General features: G+C 27.5%; 1 protein-coding gene across 2 annotated transcripts in view; it reads right to left on the bottom strand.

Moving 5' to 3' along the window:
- LOC107447768 (CRISP/Allergen/PR-1) overlaps window positions 1-24355 on the bottom strand; it is a 157340-nt gene that overhangs the window by 120953 nt on the left and 12032 nt on the right. The window contains exon 1 of one of the 2 annotated variants that reach the window (XM_016062770.3): window positions 16558-16842. The exons of the other annotated variant lie outside the window; for it this stretch is intronic. The gene's annotated coding sequence lies outside the window, so the exon portion shown is untranslated. Of the gene's footprint in view, window positions 1-16557; window positions 16843-24355 lie in introns of those variants that run through there. 2 annotated transcript variants of the gene reach the window in all.

The raw sequence follows: 24355 nt of genomic DNA, 5'->3' as shown, positions 1-24355 counted from the left end.
TGAATTATATCATTATGTGCAAAAAAAAATTTATTTCGCTTAAAAAGTTCTTAAGATGTGGCAAAATGCGTGCTCCAATGACCAAAGTATGGGCACCATATTTCCCAGATTGCTTCTATATCTTGCTATTCAGAAATCCGAATCCGTGTAAAAAAGGTATGTTTATTCAGAGAAAATACGCTTTTGTGTCTGATTTCATAACTTAAAATATCGTCTGCACTAATTAATTAGTATGTTGCAGGTCACCTTTTCGAAACATTAAGATTGAGTCCTAAAACGCGTAGATCTGATCATTAGATCAAAAGTTATTCAGGGTGCTTAGTTTTTTTTTTCTTTTTTTCGGCTCACTGTACATCAATAAAATTATTTTTTTTTTAAGTTCACTTTTATGTGTATGTAGGAGAGAGGGGGGCCCAAAAAAGTATATTTATCCTGATTCTAATCATATATAGTATTGTTTTAATAAAAATTTGAACATAGATCTTCATTTGGAATAATACAAATGAACAATATGAATTTAATAATTTGGAAGTATACTTTTTTTTAGAAAACTCTTTCTAAAAAACACTTTCTTTAAAAAAAAATTTCTTTTACATCTTTTTATCCACACTAGTGTAGACATGTGATGGGGTTAATGGAGTTAGTGTGGACAAGTCATAAAATTATTTATTTAATCTATTGTTAATTATAAAAAAAACTAATTCAGTTTACTATAACTTAACACTTTTTTTTAATTTAATTAATTTTAAAGCGCAATAAAAATATTCACCCCAACTTTCGTTTTTACCGTCGATTTTCCTCGATTATCTGAAGTGGTAACAAATGCAGCTCTTCACCATTTAATTTTTGATTTGGTTAACTTGATTACTAATATTTTTAACCACCACGGTTTATAAATTATTTAAATAAATATTCAGAACCTGATAATCATGTTTATACGTGATACAAAAATTGTGCAATCATTCCTTCTATTAACTGTTTATACTCTACGGTTTTAAATACTGCAGGAATCTGTAACTTCCAGGATTTTAACAATGTAAATATTAATATATTATTTACTAGCTGAATACTTGTTCTTCGTACGGGATAAAAAAAAAGACGAATGCCGACACAAATAATAACGCTAAAATAATTCCAATGTTTTTTTTCCGTTTTTTCCTCGGTGACTTTACATTATTAAATTAAGCAAAAAACGTTCTTAGTCATTCATACCATCAAAATAAGAACTCACTGTGTTCGGTATAATCTGTCATAATGCTGCTCAGCTCGTGGTATTTAAAATGATTTTTAATTTGCCACGCTCGTGATTTTTAATTTGCCACAATCAAGCTAAGCTACTTTCTCCTACACTTATTTATATCTTATTTATCACTTATATCACTTATTATATCTGCACTTGTTTATTTCTTCTGATCTTATTTATACCCACACCCATCATACGATATTGATGCAGCTGTAATAGGCACCAAATTTATTTATAAAATGTTTTGTACCTATATATATTCGGTACATATTAAAATTGAATCAATGCTTCTAGTGCATACTACCAAAATTAATCATTGGTGTTATTAATAATCTGGTGATTTTTTACGGTTCTCCGTAACAAAACAAGTACATTTACTGCATTAATTTTACTGTTTAATACATAGCTTAATTTTTATTTTATTTCAATCAGTACCAAAATTAATTAAGAGTCATTAATGTCAATAATATTTTGCTGATTATTTTTCGCGCTATTAAACGAATTAGCACCGTGTCTCCATTAATTTTGCCTTTTAGTACATAGTTTATTATTTAATTTTAATTAGTAACTATTACCAAAATTAATTATCATTGGCGTCGATAATAATATTGGCGCTTTCTTACTTTTATTCTCAGCGACGATCCATTCCTCCATTAATTTTGCTTTTCAATACAAAACTGATTTTTTTTTAAATTTCAATTACCGATGATTTTAAATTATTTAGTATTATAGTAGCACGGTTTAAAAGCATAACTTTAAACAAAATAAACACATAGTTTCAGGTAACCTTAGGAATACTAATTTCGCCACATAGTTCACATCTGCTACAACGATCACGTTGATCATTCAGGTTAACTGGCAAAACGAATAAAAAACTAATTAAGCATTAATTGCAGGACGCGCAATTTTGATTAGAGATATAAGTTAGCAAATATCATTGATGTTATCTTTAAAGTATTTGACAAAGCTGAATCGTTTATACAGTGAATTCGCGATAACTCGAATCTGATAAGACTGACGAAAAACTTCGACATATCGGAAGTTCGACTTACCGTTAGTTTCGGTTTTGGACTTTCAAAATATTGTCGGATTATTTAATTAATGCTTATTAATTACAAATCTTCTAAATGCTTACAATATTTAAGATCATTTTTCTGACAAGCCATTTACGATAAGACTGTTTGAAGCGCTTTATGATACCCTGTCCATCGGCTGCAACTTTGCTATTGTGTTTGGCTGGAGAAACTGCAAGTTCACTGCTTTCAAATTAGGTAGATCACCATGCGCTGTGCATTTATCCATAAAGAGCATCACTTTTCTTTTTTTAGCGAAGAATTTCAGATCCAATTTTCTTACATAGTCTTCAAATAAAACTGATGTCATCCAAAACTTTTTGTTAGACTTGTAATGCAAAGGATACGTTTTTACATTCGTGAAACATCGGGGATTTCGGTATTTTTCGATAACAAGTAAGGGCAATTTCTCTGTCCCAGACGCATTTCCTCCAACTACGACAGTCAATCGCTCCTTGCTCATTTTACCCCCTGAGCAGTTTTCATCCTTAAACATAGTCTTATTTGGAAGACATTTAAAAAAAAAACCCCATTTCATTAATATTGAAAACATCATTTTAACTGCATCTCTGAAGTAAATTTGTTAACGTTTCATTTAACCACTGTTCACATACTTCAAGAGGGACAGCTTTAGCTTCTCCTTGAAGAGTGCGAAAGACATTGTGTGTGTGTTGCAAAGGAAGGGGCAAGATATCAGCTCCTAGGTTTTTTTTCCTGCTTTAAAAGATCCAAAAAATCGATTGAAGATAAAAGGGTCGGGACCTCATAAAAAAATCGAGTTATAGTAATATTCGAGTTATCGTACTTCGAGTTATAGCGAATTGACTGTAGTTTACTTTAAAACAATGGTTTCTGATAAACCAATGAAAAAACTCCATTTTTTAAATGTCTCTGAATTAAATATGTAATTAAAAAATCGAAAATCGGACTTCGTAATCTATTAACAATTGTACTAATTTAGTTTCATGTTGAGTGTCGTATTTTTAGAGTATACAGTTTAGCCACCATCCGGTATACGGAAACATAGACACACACAAAAATTCTTTATTTTACTATACATATAAAAAGATACATATAAATTAAAAATCTATTTAAAAGACAAGCGACTGAGTTGAAATTGAATCTATTTATTTTTATTTTGCATAAAAAACTATTCATCTATTAAATCGTATTTGGTTTCTATTTTATAAAGTAATGTGGAAAATCAATAGTAAATGTCAACCTAGAGATATTTTAATAAAAATGCCTTAAAAATGATAAAATTTCACGGATAATCAATACTTTCATTAAAAACAAAAATTTTAAAGTAAGTTAAATCTTGAGTCTTCACTGAATTTTCCACTGTGCAAAAATGTATCTAATTTCATTAACAAAATGTAGAAAAATTGTAAATAAATTAAATATTTTATGTTTAATTCCTTTTCATTTTTTCATATTTTACTAAATGAATTATGTTTCAAATTTCTTCTAATTTAGTAAATAAATACCTTAATGAGCGATGCGTTAATAATTAACCCACTTTATTATCACAGAGAGTGATAATAAAAGTGTTGTCTTAGAAGAATCTCCTAGTGGAAGAAGATTAAAAAACATACTTTGAACATTGAATATATTAATTAAATCAACTACGTATTATATTTTGAACAAGCAATTATAGTAAAATATTTAGTTACTTTTTCACAATATAGAAATCTTGTCTTTTAATTTTTTACTTAATATTCTAGTATTCTATCCTGCAACTATGGAAGGGATAACAAAGTTTCGGCAGTCCGCCAAAATTTGTATAGAGAATTGTTTTGAAATATTCCATTTGTCTACACTCTCCCCCATCTCCCAGAAATTTGTCTTTTGAAGAAAAAATTGTTTTCACGAAAAAGAATTTTCAAATTTTAATAAATGTAAAAAATACTTAAATTTTAATGACCTCAAATTTCATCATTAAATTTATTAGAAAATCACATTTAATTCTTCTTAAAATATTTTGCTCAAACCAAGCATTCATTTAATGATTAAAAATTCTTGATCTTTTGAGTGGATGCCTAGGACCGTTGTCACTTTAGCCCTTAAACGCCATTGTTGGCTTGTTGTAATGTATTAGTTTGCGTGAATCAAAATAATATTGTTTGCATGATCATATCAAAATTCAATTGAACATATTGTCTCTCTCATGCTTTTATCATAAAAGGAACTTTATGTATTTTAAAAAACACAGATCAAATTAAAATACTTCTATTCAATTTCTTAAAAAAATAACACTTTTTGCTATATTCTAAAAGAAGATATATGTGACAATGATAAAAAGTGCATAAAATCAGAAGTATTTTATTTTCTCTAAGCGAGATAGTTTTTTATTGCAACGAATACAAAAGAAAACTAAACTTGCTAAAACTAACAGAAAACGCAATTCTCGTCTTCAAATAATTTCTCCCAAAAATAAGCTGATTTTAATTTAACAGAATATTACATAATATTTCAAAACTGATTATTAATGAAATCAAATTTGATGAGGATGGTTCTGCACCTGATATTAGTTATCAGTTTAATTAAAAAAAATCTTTGTTTCGCTTATAAATTAACATTTTCCATAAATTATTGGTGCCCTCAAATCACAAAATCGAACATAGACAGCCATAGAATGAAATTATCCATCTTTATTACACACTTGTGCTACACTCTTTTCTCACTGTAGAGCAGTACTACTCCGATTTATTGTCGTTATTTGTTCCTTTTGGAACATACAAGTAATTAGTATCCCTAACAATTAATGCATTGATTAGTATCCCTAACAATTAATGCATTGCCTCTGTTTCAGAGGAAAGAAATTGTATGTAATTTTCCGACCTGCAAAAACAATATTGCGCTAACGCAACTAATATGGTCACAACCTCATAATTAATATGTAAAATGTAAAGAAAAGCAAAGTAATATGATATCGCAGATATGTGAAAAATATTTCATTTCTCTTCACTACTCTTCCCTTGTACTGGTATATGCTTATATGAACCCAGTAAGTTTTGGAAGAAAAAACATTTATCAGTAAGACACCTCAGCCTCATATTTAATTGTTTACGCGTCATCCCTACGTATGTCAAAACGAAGACTCCTTGCCTCATCATTTCATCCATCTTAAAGGGGTGAAATCTAGGTGCCTTTGAAATTGGATAAAACTCCCATATTACCCTTGTTTTCTCCATTAAAGTTCAACTTCCAGGTGAAAATTATAAGAGAAATTTTCGATCTCCCTCTCGCATGATATATTTTAATTTGAACGCAATGATGAGAAAAATAATAACCATGGATTGTTAATCATGTTAAAGTAATGCACTGACTAATTTGAGGCAGATTTTACCAAGCATTATTTCACGAAATTGCCATAATACTAAATACAACTCATGGAAACGTTATAATGGCTCATTTATGTTCTTAAAAATTTTAGTAAAAATAAATATCATTGGTGCAAAAATAACTTTATAAAAAAAATTGCATCCCAGATCATGATTACCAGATTGTAAAATAAATGTTTAATATCAAATTTTGGGGAAGTCTCAAGAACCTTTCCAAAATGTTCAATATTTTTTGAACTATAATAATAAAACTCTTGCTCCTATTTATTTTTGTGTCCGAGCGGAACATTCTAGCAGCAATGCTTTACCAAAATTTTCGACATACGAAAAAATAATCCTGCAACGTACCAAAAATTTTATGGCAGCAAAAGTTGCCAGAAACTTTCTGTATTTTCCGGAAATATCTGAATCTACGGGAAAACATCGTAGTTTTCTTGATTTAAGCAAAACTAAAGTATCACATTTCGGTGGCTTTTTTTATTTGAAAAATGTTTGTATTATTTCTGAAATACCAGCAGTCCATAAGAACTATAGATTTCACTGTTTTTTCATTATTTTTACGTGTATTTCCTTTAATACATAGCAGTGATTTACAGCAGTTACAGCATAATGAAACAGTGATTTACAGCAGTTTGAGCTGCAATTCTTGGAATCCAAAAAGAGTTCAATGTTTGTTCACTAAGTTTAACTTTTATCACTAAGTGAAATTTTATTTCTATTGGTTGTGGAAGTATCTTTCGTTCAGATCCATATCATTTCTTTTTAGAACTTCAGAAAGATTTTTTTCCTTCCAAAACTCTTTTGTAGTACAATTTTCAAAATGTTTCGATTCTAAAGTTTATAATGTTGCAATTCCAACGTTCATTTTTTGTTTTGAATTTTAATGGTCACAATTTTTATAAATGTTTCAGTTTTTACATCACTTTTTCTAGAAATTATACGGGTAAAATAATTTACTAAATGGTAAGGTACCACATTTTTATAATATTTTATACTTTGTGGGTATTTTAAGCAAAATTATTTATTAAAAAAATGAATACCGTAGAGATACTTTTTAAAAAAAAGATTACGAAGCGAAATCATATCAGTATAATGCTTGAGAAATGTTCGCTCAGTTTAAAATAGTGATTTGAAAAAATAAATAAACAAATGATTTTGAAGTTCGGCAAGGCTGCAGTTTGCCTGAACTAAATGTGGTCAATTAACCTGAAAATGCATAACGCTCAATTCATTAAAAAGTAGACATGAGAATGGAAGTTTTAAATATGTTTAGGATGAATATACTCGAGATTTTGCATATTAAGTGTAAAAGTGTATATTATTTCGTATTGTAATAAAAAAAGAATGAAGTTTTTGTCATTAACTTGCTTATTTTAGTTTATAAAGTGACACTATATCTGTGTGAAAAGACTGCACTAAAAATTTTTATGTCTTACTCGAAAATTAAGGGGAGATAATGAGTTCACAAATAAATTAATATGTAATGAACAACATTTATAAAATATGATTTAGTTTGGTTAGGTTGTAAATCATCCAGGCCTCAAAAACTAAGTTACAAATGATTAAAATTACGTGACTTTTCAGATTTCATACAAAATATTTATTCTAACTGCATTTTTTAGTATAATGCTCAATAAAAGATATAATATGAAATTTTCAAAATCCTGCACTTGAGAAAAATATTATCTTTATAAATGTTCAGATAAATTTTTGATAATAATGATTTATGCAATCAAATTTATTATACTTGCAACCATTTTTTTCCAACTATTTAATGACTTAATTTAAGCCAGAATTGTTTTTCGTCACTGTACGGATTATATAATTTGAAGCTCTTCAGATAAGTATTGTATACAATATTATCTACCCTGAAAAAAATATGTTTCATTTAGCTCACATATATCAGGACTTTGCCCTTGATGTGTTCTTCTAGAAAAACTCATTCACTGTTATCTAACTAAAAAAAACGTAAAAATACTGACTGTCACAAGAAGCGAAGGATGTTATCTATCAAAAATATAGTGGCTTTAATGCAACGATATCTTATGGATAAATTCATCTAAAGCAAGCCTTTATTATATTTCCATTCTAAAATGAGAAATGACAATTCTTGGAAAATCACAGTTGTGATCCTGCTATGAATTCTAAATAGCAGATTTTGGAAATGGAGTGCTAATCTGATTAAAGCGAGATGTACTCTTTCAAGGTCACTATTAGAAGCACAACTTTGAAACATTTAAGCTTTAATCTTAATTGAATGTTGTTAATTAAGAACTACTTAATATAAAGCAACTAGAAATATATGCCTTGAGTTAAAAATTAGAAGATTGACAATTTAAATGCAGGTTATAAATAAGTCATAAATACACTACCCTACAATAGACACATTTTTTTTAAATTTCACAAGAAATACTTAATGGATTATTTCGTAACATTTAGAGGAAATTAGTTCATGCGATTTTTCATACTTATCTATAAAGTCTAAAGCTTTCAAAGGTTTCAGGGAACGAAAATAAATTACGGAGGGAAACAAATATTTGTGCACACCCTATGGGAAAACATCAGACAATAAGCTTTTAACTTGTACTGATTACTTTGGCCGTTACTTGAAATAATTATATTAAATTTCATAAACCTAACTTTAAAATTTTGGAAGATATGGACTCTTTTATAAGAATTAATTTTTTTGTGTTACTTCTTTTTGCTATAACTTTAAAAATATTTAATAAGATTAAATAAAATTTTTGGAGCTATTAAAAATAAATTTCAAAATTATTGTCTTAAAACTTGAAAAAAATTTGTTTAAAACTGCACAAGATATGACTTGTTAACGTAGTTCTTTTATACTGAGCAAATTTGGATGAAAATTTTCATAATTTTGTAATGAATCGTACTTCGCAACTGTCTGATTTAAATATCTTAAAAATTTAAAGTGTCTCAAGCAATTTTCTAAATAGTTTTTGTACTTCGTTAAATAAAGCTCAAAGTGATATGGGGTTTTCCACAAATATCATTTTGCATATCATAAGACAAAATTTAGTAGCAAATGATACCACCTTACAATAATCGTCCTGACACCAAACTGTGATCCTCCAAACTGCCATTGTCATTTTAAATAAATCATGTATTATAGTACAAAATGAAATTTTTGGAAAACATTATTATTTTCAGCTATCTTTTAAAAAGTTTAAAAACTACTTAGAAAATTGATTGAAATCAAATTTTTTTTATTAGTAGCCGAAGACGATTCACAACAAAATTATAAAAAAGAATTTTTAAATTTTATCCACGCATTCGCAGTGTAAAAAAAAGACTATTTAAAATAATCATATCTTGCACAATTTTTAACGAATTGTTTCGAAATTTCAAAATAATTATTTTGTAATTGTTTTTTAATTGTTCCGAAAATTTTGCTTGATGTTATTGAATATTTTTAAAGTTATGGCAGAAGAACATAAGACAAAAAAAATTGCTTTTTAATAAAAATGTCGATATCTCCATAAATATTTAATAAGTTGTTTTATGAAATTTTATGTAATTATTGCAAATAACAACCAAAGTAATCGGTATACGCTACAAGTTTATTTCTTAAATTGTGAATACAGGGTGTTCAAAAATACTTGTTTTCTTTCGTAATTTATTGACGTTCCCTGAAATCTCATTTAACTTTATTGCGGTGTATGGTATATTGCATGAACTAATTACCTCTAAAGTTACAAAATAATCCTTTAAGTATTTCTTAAGAAAGTTTAAAAAATGTCAAAAACTGAAAGTGTCTCTTCCATTATTGTCGGGTTGTTTATCGTTAAAAAGTATGAATACTGTTTTGTTATTAAACAGCAATCATTTAAATTTCTTCAACAAATATTAAGTTTATAGATATGCAAATTTTAAATCAATAATTAATAAAAACGAAGAAAGAAAACGAAAGAGACATCTTAAATATCAAATTTTAAAAAGTCTGCCAAATAAATGTAGGTAAGGGAAATTAAAAAAAGAGGTAGTTCAATATAAATGTATGTTGCAGCTTCGTTGCAGCTAAGCTTTTATAAACTGAAAGAATTGGGGTACATTGATAACAGGCCACACATTTCCTAAAGCGACATTTTTATTTCAAACTGTTACTTGGTATTTTTTCCTGATAAATGCGCTGGATTTTTGTCAAATTTCTTTTAGATGACTCCTAGATATACAAAAACGTCTTACTTACTTGGAATCGTGGTTTTTTTCAGCGAAAAATTTCTAAAGAAAACACTTTCTTGAAAAATTTGAAAATGTGACTTACTATATTGTAATTTGATTTTCTGTCGCCTAAACTAGGTTATTCGCTTATCAAAAAGGGCATTTTTAACTACTCATGTACTTGATTTTGTTATCAAACACAACTTATCATTATTACATTTTGTAAAATTACTTACAAAAAGTATTTCTTGAAAAATTTTTCGAATTTATAAAACTTGTTATTCATTTAAAATGTTTACACTAACATTGCATAATAAAAGACATCAATTCTAACGTGTTCAAAATGGAAATAAACACTTTGAAAACGTGTTTTTAAGAAGTATGAAAGGGAGTTTCTTGACATAAGTAGATCAGTAGTAGATAAGTAGATATTAATTCAGTAACAAAATAATGTTCTTATGAGCTAATATTTGACAGAAATGTGTTTTATGAATACGGTAAAAAACAGACAGACATAAGGCAATGACTATGAAGTAACTTCGTTTTAGTCATGTAATCCTCTGCATAGAAGGTTGATGGCCTTAAAAAAAACTAATTACTTGCTATTTGAGAAGATTTATCTCCATGAATTACAATTTAATGCTGATAGAATTGTTTTTGACTTAATTCAAGCTTCAAAATTTGAAGCATTACTAGCAGAACAATGTTATTGACTGTTTTCGCACGGAAATTAGTCAATAACAGAAATGTGTTACATAAATATAGTAAGAAAAGTTACATAATAAATTTGAAATGAAGTTACTTCTTTTTAGATGTTATTTATCCTCAGCATAGAAACTAGAAAGTCTATGACATAAGGTCTATGATAAGAAAGTCTAGAAATAAGGTCTTTGATTTTCATTTGAAATAAGTTCAAAAAATTTTGCTTAAATGTTCATGTAGATATGGACATTTTTATAAAAAAAATAAACTAATATTTTTGAACTTAAAATTCTTCAATAAAATTAAACGAAATTTTTGAAGCAATTTAAAACTAATTACAAAATTACGTTTTGAAATTTGAAAAAAAAAATTGAAAACTGCGCAAGATATGAGCATTTAAAAAAGCTCTTTTATACTGCGCATGCACGGAAAAATGTTGAAATTATTTTTTCATAATTTTGTAGTATTTGGCAACTAATGAAAAAAAATCTGATTTGAATATCTTAAAAATTTAATATCTTTCAAGTAATTTTTGTACTTTTTAAAGTAAAACTCAAAATCATTAGGGGTTATCTACAAATTTCATTTTGTAGTGTTGCAAATTACACTATTAAATAATAATATACAATGAAATTTGTGAAAAACCTCTAATCAATCTCAATTTAATTGAGTTTTCTTTCAAAAAATACAAAAATTATTTAGAAAAAGACATTCAAATCAGACGCCTTCATTAGTTGCCAAATACTATTCACTACAAAATTATGAAAAAATAATTCCAAATTTTTTCCTTACATTCGCAGTATTCCCTTACATACGCAGAACTACTTTAAATACTCACATTTTCCAAAATTTTTAACATCTTTTTATCAAATTTTAAAGCAATAATTTTGTAATTAAATTTAAACTTCTCCAAAAAAATTTTTTATTTCATTGAATGTTTTAAAAGTTATAGCAAATACCCGTAAGACAGAAAAATAAGTTATTTATAAAAATGCCTACATCATCATAAATATTTCAGTTAGACTTTTCAAAATTTTATGCATTTATTGCAAATAATAATCAAAGTAATCGATACAAGTTACGAGCTTATTGCCAGGTTTTTTTTGCATAGGATGTTCAAAATTACTTGTTTTCCAACTTAATTTATTGCTTTAAACCTCATTGCTAAGCAAAAAACTTCGCCCGGGCTGAACAGTTTTAAAATTATAAAATAGCAATTGAAGTATTGCTTGAGAAAATTGTCAAAACCTAAAGTGTTTGTCTGATCTATTGTAATATGATAATGTAAACGACATTTACATTCCTATTTGAAATTTATTAAAATAACCCTCAAATAGTTTCTGTAAAATAAACCCAAGAAAGCGTTTGTGTGCGAGCTTAAATTAATGTGCACGCACTATTAAAATATACCCATTTAGCACAACAACATCGAAAATGCATTTCCTATAAGCAACAAGCGTTACAAAATTCAGGTATAGACGGGTTTGATAAACTTCAGAAGATTTTTTATTTAGGCCCTATAACTTGGAAATTTCTGAAGCTACATTTAAAACGTTTCTCAAGTGCTTTTGATATTTCTGAAGTATCCTACAAGTATGTGAAGTAAAAGAAATATTTCAAAAATACATCTCAAAAGCATTACAATCAAAATGAAACTTCTCATCTAAAATGTATTTTTGAAGTTTTGTTCTTGGATAGAATAACCTTTCAGCGAGAAAAGTAATGCAACAACTAATTTCTTAAATAAACCATTTTTAGAATAATTTTCCGATTAGTTATTTTTGACTGATTTGCGAATGCTCCTTTTTGGGAGAAAATAATTTCGCAACAATATTTTTTTAAGTTTAATTTTGACTTTTCTTTTGCAAATTTAAGAATAAATATTTTTATAAGTAAAAAGAAAAAATAAATGCAAAAATAGGGGAAAAAATCATACTCGCAAATTTAATAGCATCAAAGTATCTTTAAACTGTTATTATTATTTATCCCATGTAACTAGTGATCAAAATAAATATATGACGACAAACATACGTACTTCAATAGCATACGTACTTATGCTTATTTTTTAACTGTATTATTGTACCTCCACTAATAATGATAATTATACATTTCAATAGAATGTTATTATGCAATAAGTTCCAAAATTAATGCATGAAAAATGCTTATGAACGCAACCAATTATATTGGGCTGCATTTAATTAAATAAGAGAATTTAATTATAATTTAATTTCCAAAAATATTTTCTCTAAAAATACAAATATAAGTTCTACTATTACAAAAATAAAAATAGAATTTATGCAATTAGTTCTTAAGTGGTCTTAAAAAAACAACGATAATGTATGAAAATTGGCATTAGTGTTAAGGCATTTTTTTAACATTCCTGTTAAAATTTTGAAAAATAATACTTTTTACAAGAAGATTAAACAAGTTATGGCGTTATTATTTTTAGCTATAGTAATTTATCAAAATAAAAGCAAAATGTAGCTGATTTTTTTTAAAAAGAAAAGAATTCATTTTAAGAAAAATCGTCAACTTAGAAACATAACTTCTAACACGAAACGTTGCGTTTTTCCCACTGAATATATTATTGTTCTCGTATATTTTAAAAATGAATAAAGTGATTATAAAGTATTTTCTACTCAGGAAAAAAATTCTGGTAAAATTATCATACTGTATGATAATGACATTTCTGGTGGAAAAAATTCCGATTAATAAAACCAAATTCCGATTAATAAAACCAAAATATGCGATATATAAACCATTCATTAGGTAATTTTTCCAATCATTTGGTAACCGCTTACCACTTAGTCTGGTTATCAAAATCATAGTTCTTATCACCGCACATTTAGAAAAGAATACAAAACTGAAAAGCAAATTTAACAAATGTTTCATATGCCATAATCTATGGCGTCATGATAAAATTACCGAATTTTAGCACATTTACCAAATTTAATCACATATTATAAAACTATATTTTATTGTTAATTTTACTTAAATCATTACCGAAGCGCTTTGATAGAAATTACTGAGCTTTTAGGTGTTCCCATGAAGCCACAAACAAAGCCAATTTTACAATATTTTGGTAGCATATTTTTTGTTTGACCATATTTTTTTTCCAGGATGTAAAACAGTAAATCTGTTCGAATTTGAGGATATTACATCTAAAGTATCCAGAAATTTTTTTGATAATAATAGTTTTTATTGATATGCAAAATTTATTTATAATTAGAAATACTAATGTCGAACTGAAATTATTTACCTCATAAGGTTTTAAAAAACGAATTGAGAAATTAAATTATCATCTTTGAATTTCGCAATTAATGGAATGTGAAGGGATTAAATTAATACAAGTTTTAAAACCAATTCTAAAGGTGATTAATTTAACTTTTTTTTAAAAAAAACTTTCCTGCTGACAGAATCAATAAATATAAATAAAGCGATTAAAATATTCAATAAATTTCTTTCCAAAGGAAATTATAATTTTATATGTAATAATAGCTTCCTCAAAATATTATAATTTATGGACAATTTCATACTTTACTATTTAAATTCTAATTAAAGTGATTTGAAATAGAATTATTATAAATTTCCTGTAAGACTGCAATACATTCTATTAAAATTACTGACAAATATTACGCCATTGAATGACTAAACTAAACTAAACTCAGTGGCGCGACAGCTCATAGAGGGCCAATACCTACTACGCCCATCTCAGTTTTCTTGACCTTTGGGATCTGAGGTGCAAGAGCAGATGTTCCGGTTAAGTGGTCAGCCCAACGCGGAACCCCCAGTGTTTAGCTCCCAAGCATGCTTGGTACTTATTTTATCGATCCACTGAAGGGATGAAAGGCTGAGTCAACCTTGCCCGGCCCAAGAATCGAACCAGGAACCTGTGGCACAACAGCGCGAAGCGCTGCTGCTTAGCCACCGGGCGTCAATGACTACTTGGACTAAAATGAAGATAAACTGTACCACATGAAATTTTCAGTATTTTAAGGGTTCTAAAGTACTCAAAGTAGACTAATAATAAATAAACAAGATTTTATTAACTTAATTAGTTGAATTACGAATATCAATTTTTCTTATCCAATTAATTTTTTTAAGCTCTCCAGTAACTGCAATTTTGGTAAGAGAGAAACAGCCTCCTTTATTAAATTCAATTGTTCGTTTTTATATCCATACGCAGATCTTTCGCGTAAGAAATCACGAATTTTTGTAACAGCTTCTTAATTTTATAACTGTAAGTAAAAACAACTGAATGGAGCTACAGTAAAACAAACTATCGCTAACCTATAGTGTAATAATACCAGGATTGTGAAGGGAAAAAAGACAGTAAAATTTCTAGAATGATATTCGAAAACCTTTTATATTAATTATGCTAGAGATCAGAGAATTTTGAAGGGTGAGTTTTCGAAAATTGTTTTTGAATACTTTTCATTCAATATTGTAGATACGCTTTAGAGATTGTTTTGAGAATAAGTTTTATTTTTTTAGAAAATTGTTGAATTGGGACCACCAAATGAAAAAACCCTGCTCTAAATGACAGATATTGAGTGGGCCGCCACATTATCTCCTTCAACTTGCGCGCCTCGAAAAACAGAAAATCATCTACATTAACCATGACCCTTTGAATAAGATTAAATGTTCTTAATAAACGTCGAATATTTCACAACAAGGCTATGCAAATGATTAATCGTTCTTCCAATGATAGCTCTATCATTAACTTCAAAATAGTGAAAAAAATTGTCGTCTGCCTAAATGCATATCGGTGAAAAATTCCCATAATCCTTGTCGGTGCATCCCTAACGAGATTAAAAACCGGCAACATGGAATGAAAAGTGAAATTTAAAAGCTTCGGTAATGACTTGGTTTATCATTAGTTGTTTAAAGTAATTTTGTTCTTATTTCTAAATAGATCTTAACTTGAATGCAATCATACGCTCAAGAGTCGAACCATACAAATTTGTCTGAATTTTATCAACTGAAATAGTAACGGTAATTTAACTATCGTTTAAATAATTTGCTTTTAGAAAGAAAGAAAATTTTTCTCTTACTTACGAAATTTCAACCGAAAATGAATATTAATTTGTGAAACAGTTTTTTTTTTCATACACTAACGTCATACAATTATGAAATAACAATATTTAAAGATAAGTTGAAAAAAATAATAAAATCATTTAATAAGAATGTAATCATCCTTTTTCCATATATTTATCATTAATGATAAGCTTTTTAAGAAATGTAATTATAGATAAAGTTACATATTTTGGGGTTCTGATTTATGCGGTTTATAGCATGATTTAACCGAAATCATTGTTTTTATGAATTTATTCCAGATAAACTTGCTTTAAAAAGAATTTTAAAGAAGGATTTTTTCATGAATTAATTTCTTATCATTCACAATGAAGACGTAAAATTTCTTTCAAAAGATTCCATCAAAATTGTAAATTGTCTTTTTGTAAATTATATTTTTTGAAAAATGTAGCTCTAAGGAAGTTATCTTAATTACAAATATTTTTGAAACAGAGGAGAAAATATCTATTCATATTCTGAAAAATATTTTCAAAATGTATTGTTTCTTTTACAAAAAAACAAATTAAAACTATTCAAGAATGCAACTTAAAATTTCAGTTTTTCAAAAAACCTTAAAATTCAGAACCTTAAAAGATCATAACTAAACCATAAAAATTCAGAACTCAATCAAATATATATTTTATAAGTTTTAGTCAGGCCTTCACTGAATTATAGTGAAGTGTATACGATATGTCTAAATACGTAATACTAGTCATACCATTATAAAGTTACAAACAAAAACGTCATAAAATACACTGTCGAAATAAATAAATATAGAAATAAAATGTATTACATTAAAACTTAAATTTTATTTAATAAGAAAAAACTCAAAGTAATAAATATTATAAGGTGTAAAATTTTTCCGATTTAAAATTACTCATATAATAATCAACGTAAATACATATTATAACTACAAATTTTAAAAAAAAAATTGCTGTACCTTTATTTGGTCTTTTATCAAAATTTCAAGCTTGTATTTCTTCGCACTCTATCAATATATCCAAATTTGAAAAAATTTTCTATCTTCAGGAGAAAAAAAAACTTTGAAAAATCTAAAAAAAAAACTGAAATCAAACAAAACATCCAAATCCTATGAAGTTGATTCTTCTAGTTTGATTGACGAGTTATTAGAATATAATTTTTATGCAAGTTAAAAATTGAAAGTGGAGAATAACCGCTGATTATTTAAATGTGCTTCTTCAATAGGCGGGTTGAAAACGGCTTTATTAAGAAATAAGACCATGCTGGGGTTAACCTTGACAAAATGGGAAAGGAAAACAAGTTGTTACGTCAGGGGCGGAGTCAATTAGAAGCATTAAAAGTAACGGGACTTTTCACAACTATTGGGTGAAAAGGAATTCAATTAATGAACTAATTGAGAGGAATTTCCGTGTGATTTACTAATTTCCATTGACATGAAAAATATGTTCGATTGCATTATGTTTTATTTTTTTTCGCAATCAAAAAACCAGCCTGATAAGAAATAACTTATGCATTCTTTTATTACACCGATTAAAAATATTAATCACATTAAAAAGGGAAATGTGCTAATTAAAAGTGGGGATAATAGATCTGGTAGATATAATAGGAGGCATGGAAAATAAAGAGTAGGGATAATAGGGATAGTAGTCTAATAAAACTAGGGTTAATAAGGGGTAAATAAAAAATACATACATACATACATTTATTCCTAGTCTTTGAAAATAATTAATGATGTTTTACTATAAAATGTTTCGAAAATATTGATTCCATACGAGTAAGGTTTTGGGAAAGTGTAATTTTTGTAAATTTTAAAATGTTTTTGTAATTTTTTAAAAGTAGTTCTTCTTCAAAAAATATTTTTAATGATATTTCTTTTAAAATAGCAGCTGAAGAAAGTTTTTGTTCAATATATCTTAAGCGTGTTATAAGAAGTTAGACAAATCCTAATCCTTAAGAAGCATTAAAAGTAACGGGACTTTTCACAATTATTGGGTAAAAAAAGAATTCAATTAATGAACTAATTGAGAGGAATTTCTGTTAGATTTACTAATTTTTACTGACATGAGAAATATATTCGACTGCATTATGTTTTTTTTTCGCAATAAATAAAACAGTCTGATAAGAAATAACTTCTGTATTCTCCTAATACAACGATTACAAATATTTATCTCATTAAAAAAGGAAAAGTGCTAATTAAAAGTTTTAATTATGGATACCTAAAAAATACATACAGTCTCTGGTCAAATTATTTGAAGCACTATTAGATTCTATGTAAAATCTTAATTATTAAGTTATACTATACAGCTTTATTGCTTTTATGTGACTGAAATCAGTATACACTTCTTTACATTCGAGTATCAAATGGTTAAATTAGACGATGCATAATATAAATTCGACGATTTGATAAATTAGACGATAAATTATACAAATATAGAATATTTATAATATCATGTATTATATTAGTATATTATAATAATTCAACCAAATTAGACGCACTGTAGTGTTTTAATAATTGCAGGTTTTGAACGAGTTTGTATACAATACTTTTATATTTAAACATACATGTAACGGGTTTTTATTAGGGAGATTTTTTATATACTTCCTATTTGTATTAATTTTTAACGTATTGTATTACAATGTTAACCAATTGATACTCGAACATAACCGGTTAACCGGTTTCAGCCGCATAAAAACAATAATGCTGTATAGTATCACTTGATAATTAAGATTTTACATAGAATCTTATAGTGCGTCTAATAGTTTGGCCAGATTCCTTAAAAATAATTATGTGATTTTTTACTGTAAAATTTTTCGGATATATTGATATCATACGAATTAAGTTTTGGAAAAGCATAATTTTTGTAAATTTTAAAATGTTGTTCTAATTTTTTAAAAACAGCTTTTCTTCAAAAAATATTTTTTGTGATAATTATTTTAAAATAGAAACTAAAGAAAGTTTTTGTTCAATACATCTTAAGCGTGTTATGAGAAGCTAGACAAATCCTGATTTTATTTAAATTTACAGAATTAATTTTAGTGATAAAACGTTCGTGCAACAGCCTGAAGTAAGTCAGGGAGTCATGTAGGCTTCATATTTTCGTAACCAATGACAATCTAGTCAGTATTACGGACCTCTTTACTTCACAGACAAGCTGGTACATATTTATTAGAACCCGTTAGGAAGCTACCGAGAATAGAACCACAATCTTGACAGCTCAATGCCCCTTGCCNACCTGATAATTAAGATTTTACATAGAATCTTACAGTGCGTCTAATAATTTGGCCAGATTCCTTACAAATAATTATGTGATGTTTTACTGTAAAATTTTTCGGATATATTGATATCATACGAATTAAGTTTTGGGAAAGCATAATTTTTGTAAATTTTGAAATGTTGTTCTAATTTTTTAAAAACAGCTTTTCTTCAAAAAATATTTTTAGTGATAATTATTTTGAAATAGAAACTAAAGAAAGTTTTTGTTCAATACATCTTAAGCGTGTTATGAGAAGCTAGACAAATCCTAATTTTATTTAAATTTACGGAATTAATTTTAGTGATAAAACGTTCGTGCAACAGCCTGAAGTAAGTCAGGGAGTCATGTAGGCTTCATATTTTCGTAACCAATGACAATCTAGTCAGTATTACGGACCTCTTTACTTCACAGACAAGCTGGTACATATTTATTAGAACCCGTTAGGAAGCTACCGAGAATAGAACCACAATCTTGACAGCTCAATGCCCCTTGCCGTCAAGCTAACCATGGGAGGTTTTCGTTGTCTTGTCTTCCTCTCCATGTGCTGGTTAGTTCCATCAAAAATTCCTCCACGAAGGCAAATTTCTCCCAGTATTTGATCCAGAAGTTCCTTTACCTTCTGGATTGGGTTCACAATTACAAGGCTACGGAGTTGAACATTAGTAGTCGTAAACTCTAAATTGAATCGGTTATTCAACGACAGTTAGTAAATAAAATCAAATGTTTATTACAGAATAAATTGACATTCAGGCAGAATTTTAAATTTTTAGTTGTATAAAGAATGTTGCTTCGCTAAATAAATTAAAAATCCTTTATTTTTACAGAAATTGTTGACTTAATTGCATAAGTAAACGAATCAACAAAGGATGCAGAAATTGCTTTACCACTATCCTAACTGTAGTTTTTCAGTGCACAAAAAATGGATTTTTTTATATTTGAGTTTTCACTGAATACACCATTATACAATCTAATATAAGAAGAACTGTTTTTCAAAACCAAAAAGAAAACAATCTCAAAATATTCCACCACGTGTAGGCCCGTCAGATGGTTTTAAGCTATGAAATTTACATGTTCACTGTTTTGATTATTATTAATGTTTAAATACTTCAAGATACTGTTATTTAATTATTTATTAAGCATCATTTTTTAATTATTTATTTATTTCAAAATGAATATGAATTACTTTCATGCGAATATTTTAGAATCTACTTTAATTTTTTTATGAACAGTTATATCAGTTTGTGTTATGAAAATCACTATTTATAAATTCAAATTGTCACCTAAAATACCATGTCGTATTTATCCATTCATTTGAAGATGTTTACATCAATAATAAAAAATCTTACGTATTTAATTAAAAATTTAAATAGTAGGATCGCGACACCAAAAGCTTACGAATTTCTTCAAATAAATAATTAATAATTTTTTTTATGAAGTAGTTAATCAAAAGTTTGAAATATCAGACCCTGGCAAGAAAAGTGACACAAGTCAAAAAACTGCATTTGAGAAAAATCTACTTAAAGGATACTATAAACTTACGCTGAAATAGCTTAATCTGAAATAGCACAATCTAGAGATTAGGCACTTTTTGAGCTTGATGGACACTTCATATGTACTTCTTATTTACATAACCTCAAAATTGCTGTTTCTTTTACTTGTTTCACTTTCTTGCCGGGGTGGGATATGTAAAATCGAAACAACTTCTCAAAAACCTCTTTAAAAAATTATGATCACACTTTTAAATTAAAATTTCCATTATTCATTTAATTCATTCAATTAAAATTTCCATTACTCAAGTGCGCACATTCACCGTTTGTTAGCAACAGTTTTTCTCTCTTTCTTTTTTGATGTGAGAGTTTAAAATTTTTTTTTTTTCGCGTGTATCAAAATTCTTAACTCAACTATTAAACTCTGGAACAGATGAAAATCATTTTAAATAAGTTTTTATAATATTTCTGTGGAAAAAAATATATCTTTGCTAATTTTCTGGTTCTTGCAAAAATTCCTAAAGCATTTAAGGACTCGTTTTTTTAATACAGAAAATATTTATCGGAACTCTCAATGAAAACCTCAATTTATAATTCCGAAACTTATTTAAACGATCATAACACGATATGTCTAAATACGTAATACTAGTCATACCATTATAAAGTTACAAACAAAAACGTCATAAAATACACTGTCGAAATAAATAAATATAGAAATAAAATGTATTACATTAAAACTTAAATTTTATTTAATAAGAAAAAACTCAAAGTAATAAATATTATAAGGTGTAAAATTTTTCCGATTTAAAATTACTCATATAATAATCAACGTAAATACATATTATAACTANATTTATCGGTACTCTCAATGAAAACCTCAACTTATAATTCCGAAACTTATTTAAACGATCATAACTCTTTTGCAAAGTAGTAGGAGAGAACTTCAAATCGTATTCTATATACTATATAATATATTCTATATACTATATTGCAATATTTTTTCAATAACTACATTCTTTACTCAAAGTCGTTTTTTTAATAAAGTTTAAAGTGTAGTTAGAAACAAGTCTATTAGTAAATCTTTCTAATCAAATATAAACCTAATAATTCTCATTCTTAATTTGTCCAAAATTAATTAATTTATAGAACATATTATTTATATGTTTAATTGTATATGTTCTTTTAATTTCTGAAACATATTATCAAAGTACACGCTTTAGTAAACACTTTTTGGTCTTTTATTTAAAAGATTAATTCCCTCAATTAAACTTATCTTAAAGAATAATAAGAATAATTTTTCTCGAAATAATTATAAAATAAGTGTATGTTTTAATGTGTTTATTCAACTTCATTCAATTATGTGACAGTCGTTGTTTATATATAAAATGTACTTTAAAAAATATTTAAATAGGCAGATAGACAAGGTATTTAGATAGGTAGATTAAATAGGTAGATACATTGAGAGAGCAATTTTGTTTAAAAAAAAATAAAAAAAAGTACAAAAAAAGGCCATGACAAAGATGCTTTTGATTAGAGAAAAAACAATTCTGGTGGTCAGCACTAACATTTGCGGAGTTAAATGTGTTTCCATTCGCTACGTAATTCAAAATTATGGTTGTTATTACTCACACACTGAAAAACAAATTCAACCATGAAACACTTTTTTTCAGAACATATTTATTTTAAGGCTGTTTATAGATTATTTAAGAGGAGTCGATTAATTATTTTATATTATAACGGTCGTTGTACTGCCGACCCAGTTTTTGGGTTTACGACTATTAATGTTCAATTCTCTAGCCTTGTAATTTTGGACCCAATCTAGAAGACAAGGGAACTCATGAATCATGTATTGGGAGAAATTTGAGAGATTTTTTGATGGAACTAACCCGCATTTGCGTTACATGGAGAGGAAGACCACGAGAACCTCTCATGGTTTGCCTAACTGTAAGGGGACGTCTACCACTGAAGATATTACACTGTCAGCACTGTGGTCAATGAAAGCCGGATGTGGAATTCGCATTGACCAGCCTTCGTTGGGATTTGAACACGGTTCACCTCATTGGAAAGTGAACTGCTCCGGTTAATTATTTGTAATATTTTACTCATTTAGAACAGAATTATGTTTGCAAGTTTGTTTTTAAACTCAGACAGATCAAGCCATGGGGACTTTTTAATGCTTCTTTTAAGTATTTATACATAATCCTCATAAATATGCGAGTTTGTGAGCTCAAAATAAATAACTGCTTTTAAACCCTAGTCAATTTTAAGAGCAGGTAGTAAAAGTTTGAGAAATACAGCACCCAGCGTTATGGCTCGATTTGATTTCGCTACAGAAACATTCGTTAAGTGGAACGGCGATACCACTCGATCAGGGTGCACCCTTAAACTTATTGCTAGTAAAAAAAACAGAATTGATACCACCGTTGTTGAGAGTTATTGTTTTTTTCCACATATTCTGAAACGTGACTTAATTTTATAAGTTTTTTTGTCTCAAATTGACTAAACTTCTTATAATATAAACAAAGTAGGTTTTGTATTATGCACTTCAATTCAAAAAATTGAAACTTTTACTTTATATAAATACCAAACTTACTGATGTTATAATAGTTTCTAGGATGTTTTTAATTTATTTTTTAAATTATTTACGCGTAAACTATGAATGGAAACTAAATATTGCAGTTGGAACGCACGTTTAATTACAAATGTGAAACTTCAAAAAACCCTGAGAATAGAAAGGTGCTTAATAATTTTATTCAATTAATAAATTTTCAAAATAGCACTTGGAAAACTCAAATTATTTGCCAAAATTTCATTAAATCTGTAACCATTTTAAAATCGTTAACTGCAAAACATAATTATTTTTTTCTTTAATAAATTCAACTGTTTACTAACAATTTAAAGAAAAACACGGATTACTTTTCTTATTTTTAACAATTACCCAGGCACCTGCCAAAGATTACCGTCTTTTTTTTTTTCTTTTCTTTTCTTTTAGCAGATCTACTTCGTATATTTGACGTTTTAACGTTGCTTTTCTCGAAACAGTTTTTCTCTGGTTTTTATTGTAATTATAAACGGATTAAAACTATCGATTCAAATTGCAGTTTTTGCCATACAGCTTAATTACATTAAGATTTTTTTTCAAATCATTCTGCGATTATTTTCTATACTTAATCTTACTTTTCAGAAATTATTTTATGATTTTAAATATCGGATAAATAAAATTGCAATTCACCTTTACTGTCAAATTGATATCCTACCTATTTATTATCTGTCTTATTTTTCTTAAAAAAATCACTATTTTCAAATTTTTATTTCAAGAAAACCAAATCTTTTATTTTATTGTTCTGAGAATAGAAACATTGCAATAAATAATTTTAATTATCATTTGAATTTTAAATAATAGTTTGTTTTTTTTTTGCAATTTAATAAATATCTAGTCTAATTTTCAAGGTGGTGCACATCTTTCTTTGTTTGGCAAAAATTATCTCAGCATTCTGAAAAAGAATATGAATAGCAATGCAAATTAGAGTAATATCATCACGAGCGCTTTCAAGTCTCTTTAAATATATCTTCAATCCTATATTTTGAAATGCGTGTAATTTCACACTTCTATTAGATTAGAGCAGAATATTTTACGCCTATCTAAAATTTGAAAATATCAGCCATAAAACTTATCAAATTTTTGCTAAATTTATCCACTCTACACCCTTTTTAAAGTCTTAGAGCATCAATTTTCACTGAATTTGAAAAAAATGTTTCTATTAGGCTGCACTATTTCCAGAAATCAATCCAATTAACGAGTATCAACTTGTTTCCACCCAGTAACATTTCAGAGTATCGCAGGGAAAAGTGATGTATATTTTACGCCTATTTATATTTAAAACTTGATAATATCAGCCAAAACTATAAAGATAAATAAAGAAACCGAGCACAGCTTTATTATTTTTGATTAACTTACTAGTCTCTGCCTCTCTATCTAGTAAGTTACTACGTGATATATATATATTTTTGGGTT

Source organism: Parasteatoda tepidariorum, chromosome X2 (genome assembly GCF_043381705.1).
Source record: "Parasteatoda tepidariorum isolate YZ-2023 chromosome X2, CAS_Ptep_4.0, whole genome shotgun sequence".
In the NCBI taxonomy this organism is placed as follows: domain Eukaryota; kingdom Metazoa; phylum Arthropoda; class Arachnida; order Araneae; family Theridiidae; genus Parasteatoda; species Parasteatoda tepidariorum.
The sequence above is the reverse complement of the archived record's forward strand: the minus strand, read 5'-3'. Positions and strand labels throughout refer to the sequence as shown.